The 7,083-nt window shown below is 28.4% G+C and overlaps 1 long non-coding RNA gene across 1 annotated transcript; it reads left to right on the top strand.

Moving 5' to 3' along the window:
- On the top strand, positions 1,593 to 2,584 carry LOC109332727. The gene is made up of 3 exons (XR_002105931.1): positions 1,593 to 1,684; positions 1,793 to 1,974; positions 2,394 to 2,584. It is a non-coding gene; the product is annotated as an uncharacterized LOC109332727 (long non-coding RNA).

The raw sequence follows: 7,083 nt of genomic DNA, 5'->3' as shown, positions 1-7,083 counted from the left end.
GAGGATTTGGCGCTCGGGCGAGGGAGTTACAGAACCAAAACTTCCCCTCGCCCAGTCCCTTCGCTCAAGCGAGCCTGGGCTCGCTCAAGCGACAGGAACTTGGACAGAATACCAATTTTTGCCCTTTTCGACAACCGAAACATATTTAAACTTAGTTTTTCAAACCCCTGCACTCAGAAAAGTTTCCAACAACATTCATATACAATATTCAACACATTTCATCAACAATCATATATATTCAAAATATTCAAACATACAAAATCTTGGGTTTCTTAAAACCCAAGTTAACTCCAAAACCTTTGAGATGGTTTAGGAGATCCGGGTGTCATATTCGGACACCACTATGTCACGATGTGTTCTCTCTCACCTTAGTGAAGCGTGCTTTAACTTGTCGGCTAAGGGTGGTTTGGTTTCAAAGTTCAAACACCGAAATCTTCGTAACTACCACAATAAAAATCCGTTAGTTTCCGATATTTCTAAAATCGTTATTAAATACTTAAAATCATTTCTCTTTTTCCCATCGTGATCATACATCCATTTCATCCATCCGATCAAACATTACATGTTCTTGACCATCCTTTTTCATCGAAAGTCCGTTCACGATTTCCATTCATTTTAAACATACGGTTTTTAGTAAAACTACATATTCCGATTTAAGACATCCTTTGATAATCTTACCACTTTAAAGTAAGTTATTCAAAATATCATTTAAGAGTTTTATGAGACATTCATGTACTCATAAACCTTAACATCCTTTTTAACAAAAGTTTCTACTTTTCCAACTTGTTCCAAGCCATGGTTTTTAAGGCTAACAACAAATAGAAATACATACATTCTCATTTTTACAAAACACTTCCTAAAGGTTCCTTTGATTTTATCATCATCCCCTTTGGCTAAAACAACAAAAAGTATGTAATACAACATTATAACAACTCCATGAACACAAGTTGTTCATGGTTTCAACAAAATATTTTCATAAGTTCAAGAACATCATCATTTTCGGTTTTGAGAAGAAAATGAGTTAGAAAGCGTTTTAGAAAATTTCAACAGTTGAATATGTTCTTGACATATTCATGAACAACATACTTAAATCTCATCAACATCCATTGGTTGAATGTTGAGAGATCAAAGTTTGAAGATGGAAGAAACAAATGAGAGAATGAGAGAAAAAGATGAAGAGAGGATTTACCTCCTCTTGGCAAATCTTGAAAATGAGAGAGTGTGTGAGTGAAGTGTGAAGTGTGGAGCTTATGGAGAGAAGGAAATCAGATTTTCCCCTAGGCAATGATGAAAAATCTCCTAGGGTGGCTAATGATGATTTCCTATGACATTAGGGTGAGTGATGTGAGGTTTCTACTATCTATATAAGAATAGAATGGGCTGAGGTTATTACCATAATAGATATCCTCACTTATTGACACCTGTATGTTGATGAGGTTATTTGTGTCATTTTCAAAACTTGAAAAGTGATTTGAATTTTGAATTCCTAAACACTTATACTTTACACGTGTACATGACAATTTATTTGGATTTTTATTTTGTTTTGTCACTTCTCTTCTCTACACTGATCAAATTCATTTCTCTCTCTCTACCTTTACTCATCTCTTTTGTCATACTCTCTTTCTCACCCTCACCTTTCCTCCACTCATACTCAAAAAGTCTCAAACTCATCTCTTCTTCAAAGGTATGATTTTTTCTTCCAAATTCTTGCTATTAACATATTTTTCCATGTCTACTCTGTCGATATTTTATTTCTCACGGTGAACTTTTTATTCTCGCTCTATATTTCAAGCTTCTAGATGTTTAACTTTACACTCATCTCTCTTGCAAATTGCAAAGGTAAGATTTTTCTTTCCAATCTATTGCTTTAACTTATTTTTCAATATCTCACTCTTGCTTTCAATCTCATGTTTCTCACACTGAACTTTTCTTTTTTTCTCACTCTCTATTCCAAGCTTCAACTCTCTTGGAAAGGTATGATTTTTCTTGAAAATGTATGATCTTTCTTTCCAAATCTCTTGCTATTCACTTATTTTTTCCTTATCTCATTCTCTTAATCTTTTGTTTTTTGTTTTGTTAAAAATCTGCCATTTTCTTCTTTCTCTGGATTTCCACTAACATTTGTTGAAATATTTTGTTAAAAAATGAGGCGTGACTATTTTTCTGGGTTTTTAGTTCTGAATGCGTAATCACTCATCTCTCTTAACGCCACTTTGATGTCATTATTTTTCTGGGTTTTTAGTTCTGGGTTTGAAATTGTTTTAATATGTTGACGTTTACTTTTGGATGAAAACCACTTTCTGATTTGAAACTTCGTTTTTTAAATCTTCAGGATTACTTGGTTTCCCTTACTGGATATGTGTTACATTTTTTATTTGCCTTTTCACTTGCAGGTCACTGCTCATTTTTTGTGTGTTTATGTCATTCTGTGATGCGGTAAGATTTGTAGATTGATTTAAGAATATTTTTTTACTGTACAATTTAATTTTTTATGCTATTGTATTTAAGATAACTTTGACTAGAAAATTCATTCAGGACTACCATTGTATTTTTCTATTATTCTCACATAGAGTGAATGAAGAAGCTTAGTGTGACCCTTTAACCATAGAACTCTCCTTTAACATTAGCCAATTTAATGTTTTTTACACAAAAATATTATGGATCAATTCTAGGGAGATCTTAAATAATTTAAAAAGAACAATTATTCTATATCGCATGATAGAATCAAATCTTTTAAGATGTAATATTATGCAGAATAAGGTATCTTATTATTTGCATTTATATAAGAAGCAAGATTTTATGTGTTGTGAAAATTTATTTAATTAATATTTCCACTATGTTATTTTAAAATTTATTTAATATAAAATTAATAAAATAATTACCATGGCATCAATACCCATAGTCACAATAGAAAATTCGAGTAAAATAATTGGCTAATAAATGTACCAAAAAAAGAAACAATTGGCTTATAAATGAGTATTATAATTTATAGGTTCAACTTTGTATATGAACAAGTGATATAAATGTGTGGCATGAATTAAGATAGAAGTTAATTCGTCTTCCTAAGCAAAAGAAGAGCAATGATATTAGTTATACATCGGTAAGCATGAAAAGAGTGTAGGATTCAAATGGCACGAAGTGTATTGATTATCATAATATATCACTTACAAATCTTCTAATACCATAAGAAAATTGGAAATTTTGTACAACCAACCATATATATTTTAGATTAATTATACCTACCTTTTTTCACTTTGTTAAATTTTATTTATATATTTAAATGACAACTCAGTCTGTTCTATCGTATAGAATTTGAATGATGATTCACATTGTGATAGAAATTTCTAATAACCACCATTACTCGTTACTTGGCTTATTCGGTTGGATTTAATATGTATACACTGACAGTGTAAATGTTTTTTACATTGTCAGTCAATCATCCACCATTGATTTATTAACCACCATTGACTCTCAAACAAAAGTAATACAAATCAATGATGAATGATGTGCTGATATTGTAAAAAACTTTACACTATCAATATACAGATTTTAAACTCTATTATGTTTATTACCACCATTACTTGAATGAGTTTTCTGTAATAGAAATTCCTTTTAGTTATTACACAAACCAATTCCTTTTAGTTTTTACACAAACCACGTCCTTTTAGTTACTCTAACATACGACTTACTTTTAATTTATAAAACTTTCCTTTCTTTGGTTTGCAATTATGCTTCTAAATTGGTTATTTATATGACAACATTCCCCTTTCTTCATAACATTGGAAACAACAACAAAGAAAATAGAGTGTTTAGCTTAAATTACTATTTTCCTTTATTTGTATGTGATTAGGTAGGTTCCTTCTGTAATGTTTGTAAAACTACTTTCCTTTATTTCTTTGTTATTTGTTTGTACCTAATGATACATAAAATGTTGTCTTCAATATAGTCAAACTCCTTATAAAAGCATAACATTTATATTATATGGTATTTTACTGCATAAATCACCTCTTAAAAAAGGCCATTACATATTTTTTTACAAAAATACTTTATTTTAATTATGTTTATAATCTTTGTTAACTATGTTGATGCATGAATTTCTATCAGGATCATTTTGTAATATTTTATAATTTATATATGATCATGTCAGTACATGATTTTGAAAATTTCCTGAATTATTTGATACCTTGAATAACAAGGCCTTTTCATGGATGAATTGTAATTCAAATATTTGGATTCATTGGCATTTTTATACGTTTTGTTTCATGCACTATACGTTAGATTTTTTAAGTAATTGTATTGAAAGTGTAATTATCTATAAGTAAATGACAATCAATTATTGCTGTTTTTAAATATTCATTGTCATGTATTAAATAAACGCTTTGTTTACTCTATAATTTAAATAAATACTAAATAAACCTTATTAAGATGTTTACTTTTTTGAGGGCCCACATTATTAACTTACGTACAAATGATTTACCAGAGGTTTTCATAACAAACTTGAAAAATATTCGGCGTATTATATATTGAAGGTTGCTTTGATTTGACACATAATTATCATATATTTATTAAATATCAATTTTAACGTAAATTATGTGTCCAATAAAAGTATAATTTTCTATATGTAAATGACAATCAATTGATTTTCATCTTTAAATATTCATTGCCATGTGCTAAATACTCTAAAATTTAAATAAATGCTAAGTAAATCTTATTAATCAATTTTTAACTTTTTTTATGGGCTCACTTTATTAACTTGTGTACAGATGTTATACCGACGGTTACCATAACCAATTTGAATATCATCTAGAGTATTATACATTGAAGGTTACTTTAATTTGACACTTAATCATAATAAAACCTAAACTATGTGTCCATCAAAATAACGTGTATTAATTCAATAAATCATTCAATTTCAAGATACTCCAATTGATTCAATTTCATGTGTAATAAGACAAACGTTTAAAAATATATGGGAGAAAAGATCATATGACATTACATCATTCAATTTTAACACATTTCACTTGATTTAATGTATATGTGTATATGATTTTAAACGTTTCTCTATTGGTTCAGAAAGTAACCAGATCTATTTTTAGCTAAGAAATGATTTGATATTACACCTATAAATAAAATAATAACCTTATAAAAATGACTAATTCAAATATTAATACAATTTCGATTAAGGTTATTTATGATTCCTTAATTTTAGGCAATGTTTATTATAAATTTATAACCATTTATTTTTTAATTCTAGAATAAGTAATAAGAAATATGTATAATTCATAACAAATATATGTTCATTAATTTTCTTAATTTTAGGCAATGTTCATTATGAATATATTTTGTTCACAATTTATATTTGATTCTAACATTGCAATGTTACTATTGCAGTATAAATATTAACAATAGGAAATATAACAGGAAAACAATATTAATAAATTATATTACAATGTTTCATTTGTGCTATTTTCCATGTCCTTCATGTGATTGGGAAAATCATAATTTGAAATTGAAACTGTTCATTAAGGACAAATGAATCTCAAAAGTAAAACTTAGCCAAATATAAGGAATTTTTTTTATAAGACAATTGAGATACTTAGATGCTTTTTATATCACAAAATAAAAAGATTTTTTTTAAACAATGGTGAAAATAATTATAGTGTGTTGAAATAATAAATTAATTTATAGTGTGTTGAAATAATAAGTTTTAACTATGAGACATTAAAATTAATATTAAACTTCATAAAAAAATCAGTGTAATGTTACTGATCTCAATTATATATCAACAATAAATCATAGGAAAAACCAAAGGAATGTGTACTTAGTAACTAATTTACATATGTTTAAACAAAACATGATTGGTAGAGATTTTAATGGATATTTTTTGGGCGTAACATATATCAATGTTTTATATATACAAGTTGTTATGAGTATATTTTTTAGAAATAAAAGTGTAAAAAAGTGCATACATTGAAGAATGTCATAAGTGCTTCAATAAATTTATATTTCATTATTATTTTCAAAATAAAACTTCAAAAATTATTTACTTTGTAGAAGACACCATTATAAGGACGAAAAATTTCTGCAATATAGAGCAATATTTGCATCAACAATTGAGATTGTTGATCAAATCAATAAATATATTCTCGGTAAAATTTCACATGATTTTTTTATATGTTTTTACATTTTTATTAGGTTGGACATAGTAGATTTCTTAAACTTATACTAATAAATATTCTCACGTATAACTACAGGTGAGGAGAAGAAATTTGTGAGTTCAGATATGTCTGATGCTAATGAAAGCGAATCATTCAATATATTAACTCCTGAATTTTTAAATTCACTTAGAACATCTATTCTTTCCCATGATAAAATCAAGTTCAAAGTTGAGACTCTAATAGTATTATTGAGGAATTTAAGGCCAGTATGAAGAATTATATAATGATATAATATTGATTGTTACTAAAATGATAAATCGTGTCTTTGAAACAAAGATCATGTGAGAAAAACCATAGGAAATATCATATGTTTAACACCATTTTATTCGTTAACAATTCTACGTCAACAATAAAATACATAAAAACCACCTTTTTTGGAGTAACTCCATAACATTTTTATTAACAAATTATCCTAATATTTTTTAATTAAATTTATGCAAAATATATTATCACCCGTGCATTCGCACGGGTATCCAACTAGTGCTTTATGGAAAGGCAAATCTCACATCCCAATGCGAAACGACCACTTCGCGGACACTTGCGATAAACAAGCTCGAGTATTATCGGCTAATACTCGATCGGACATTATAAATCGCCCGATCATAATATCCGATTAGAATTTCGGATTTCGGCATTCCGAGTGAAAAATATTTAGAAAATAGGTATGGGTATATTCAGGATCTATATTGACTCGAAATGAAATTACGAAGCCAACGATGCGATCGGAATTCGATTCCGAGTTACGGAACTCAAAAACCACTTTTTGAGCCGTACCGGGTGGATTTCGGTCCCGACAGTGGTCCATAACCGACTATCTTTGAAAATTACCAAGATTTACCACAAAATTGGAAATAAAATTAAAAGA

Source organism: Lupinus angustifolius, chromosome LG18, assembly GCF_001865875.1.
Source record: "Lupinus angustifolius cultivar Tanjil chromosome LG18, LupAngTanjil_v1.0, whole genome shotgun sequence".
Classification (NCBI taxonomy): Eukaryota; Viridiplantae; Streptophyta; class Magnoliopsida; order Fabales; family Fabaceae; genus Lupinus; species Lupinus angustifolius.
This window is presented reverse-complemented; position numbering and strand designations above follow the sequence as displayed.